Source organism: Venturia canescens, unplaced genomic scaffold (assembly GCF_019457755.1).
Source record: "Venturia canescens isolate UGA unplaced genomic scaffold, ASM1945775v1 PGA_scaffold_29__1_contigs__length_59652, whole genome shotgun sequence".
NCBI classification, from domain to species: Eukaryota; Metazoa; Arthropoda; class Insecta; order Hymenoptera; family Ichneumonidae; genus Venturia; species Venturia canescens.
The window spans coordinates 12501-15000 of NW_025108595.1; the positions used below are offsets into that span (position 1 = coordinate 12501).

Genomic DNA, 2500 nt, shown 5'->3' on the forward strand with positions numbered 1-2500 from the left:
TTCGTGACCCGGTCCTTTCGGGCTTGGCGCTCCCGCGCACCCGAGCTGGCGTTGCCACCGCCTGGCTGGCTAGGAGCCTAAAGTGGAAGTAGGTCATGCTATGACCTGCGAGTGTCTGACCAATGACATGCAAGATTGGGACCATGGGGACCGGGAAGCCCCTTCGGCGACTTCGGTCGTCGTTGCCCGGTCAGATGGGTTTGGCCTCGTGGGGGCAGTTGGTAGCGAGCGTGTGAGTTGCGCTAAAAATCAGCTCGGGAGCGGTCCCTCCTTAGGCCGTAGGGAGGTCCTAGAAAGTACTCCCCGCCTTACCAAGGTGTCTGCTCGGGCTAGCCCCCGAAAGGAAAATTGGGAGCCACGTGTGGCGCGCTGATACGGCGTATCCGGACCCCTCGCACTTGGGTGCCGTGTCGTAAGCCGACAGGCGGAGACGGCACGTTAAATACAACAGGTAGACGTATGTCCCTATCTCCGACGACGAAGAACCATAATTTCCTTTAGATATCGTCAACGCAAGCATGAGCGAGCTACGTAAAATCTCTCGGTCGGTGGACGCCCGGTGCGGGCGTCGCACGACCGACGAAAAATTTCGCCCAATTTCAAGGTACCTGGGCACGTAGCTGCGCATTTTCCTCGACGCACGCCATCGAGGGAACGAACGTCGTCGGGAGACGTAGCGAAACTCGTCACGTAGGGTCTAACGGGGAAACGAGAAATCCTCGGTCGGTGGACGCCCGGTGCGGGCGTCGCACGACCGACGAAAAAAAGTCAGCACAATTACAGAGTCTCTGGGCACAAAACCGCGATGCTTCGTCTACGTAGGCTATCGGGAGAAAGGCGAATTTGGGATCGTCCGAATATCTCGAAAGTTGCGTATCTTGTGAGTTTACTCGTCGCTCTTGACGCGTGTTGCGGTCGAACGGGTAAACGGCGGGCTTGGATGCTCGCTCGAATCTTGAGTCCAATCCCACCGGATCGTCCACGTGTGCGTAACATTTGGTTTAACGAAATTCCCACTGTCCCTATCTCCGACGACGAAGAACCATAATTTCCTTTAGATATCGTCAACGCAAGCATGAGCGAGCTACGTAAAATCTCTCGGTCGGTGGACGCCCGGTGCGGGCGTCGCACGACCGACGAAAAATTTCGCCCAATTTCAAGGTACCTGGGCACGTAGCTGCGCATTTTCCTCGACGCACGCCATCGAGGGAACGAACGTCGTCGGGAGACGTAGCGAAACTCGTCACGTAGGGTCTAACGGGGAAACGAGAAATCCTCGGTCGGTGGACGCCCGGTGCGGGCGTCGCACGACCGACGAAAAAAAGTCAGCACAATTACAGAGTCTCTGGGCACAAAACCGCGACGCTTCGTCTACGTAGGCTATCGGGAGAAAGGCGAATTTGGGATCGTCCGAATATCTCGAAAGTTGCGTATCTTGTGAGTTTACTCGTCGCTCTTGACGCGTGTTGCGGTCGAACGGGTAAACGGCGGGCTTGGATGCTCGCTCGAATCTTGAGTCCAATCCCACCGGATCGTCCACGCGTGCGTAACATTTGGATTAACGAAATTCCCACTGTCCCTATCTCCGACGACGAAGAACCATAATTTCCTTTAGATATCGTCAACGCAAGCATGAGCGAGCTACGTAAAATCTCTCGGTCGGTGGACGCCCGGTGCGGGCGTCGCACGACCGACGAAATATTTCGCCCAATTTCAAGGTACCTGGGCACGTAGCTGCGCATTTTCCTCGACGCACGCCATCGAGGGAACGAACGTCGTCGGGAGACGTAGCGAAACTCGTCTCGTAGGGTCTAACGGGGAAACGAGAAATCCTCGGTCGGTGGACGCCCCGTGCGGGCGTCGCACGACCGACGAAAAAAAGTCAGCACAATTACAGAGTCTCTGGGCACAAAACCGCGATGCTTCGTCTACGTAGGCTATCGGGAGAAACGCGAATTTGGGATCGTCCGAATATCTCGAAAGTTGCGTATCTTGTGAGTTTACTCGTCGCTCTTGACGCGTGTTGCGGTCGAACGGGTAAACGGCGGGCTTGGATGCTCGCTCGAATCTTGAGTCCAATCCCACCGGATCGTCCACGTGTGCGTAACATTTGGTTTAACGAAATTCCCACTGTCCCTATCTCCGACGACGAAGAACCATAATTTCCTTTAGATATCGTCAACGCAAGCATGAGCGAGCTACGTAAAATCTCTCGGTCGGTGGACGCCCGGTGCGGGCGTCGCACGACCGACGAAATATTTCGCCCAATTTCAAGGTACCTGGGCACGTAGCTGCGCATTTTCCTCGACGCACGCCATCGAGGGAACGAACGTCGTCGGGAGACGTAGCGAAACTCGTCACGTAGGGTCTAACGGGGAAACGAGAAATCCTCGGTCGGTGGACGCCCGGTGCGGGCGTCGCACGACCGACGAAAAAAAGTCAGCACAATTACAGAGTCTCTGGGCACAAAACCGCGATGCTTCGTCTACGTAGGCTATCG

General features: G+C 55.9%; 1 pseudogene; it reads left to right on the forward strand.

Moving 5' to 3' along the window:
• The window catches only part of LOC122418666 (uncharacterized), a 7888-nt pseudogene that overhangs the window by 3180 nt on the left and 2208 nt on the right, over positions 1-2500 (forward strand).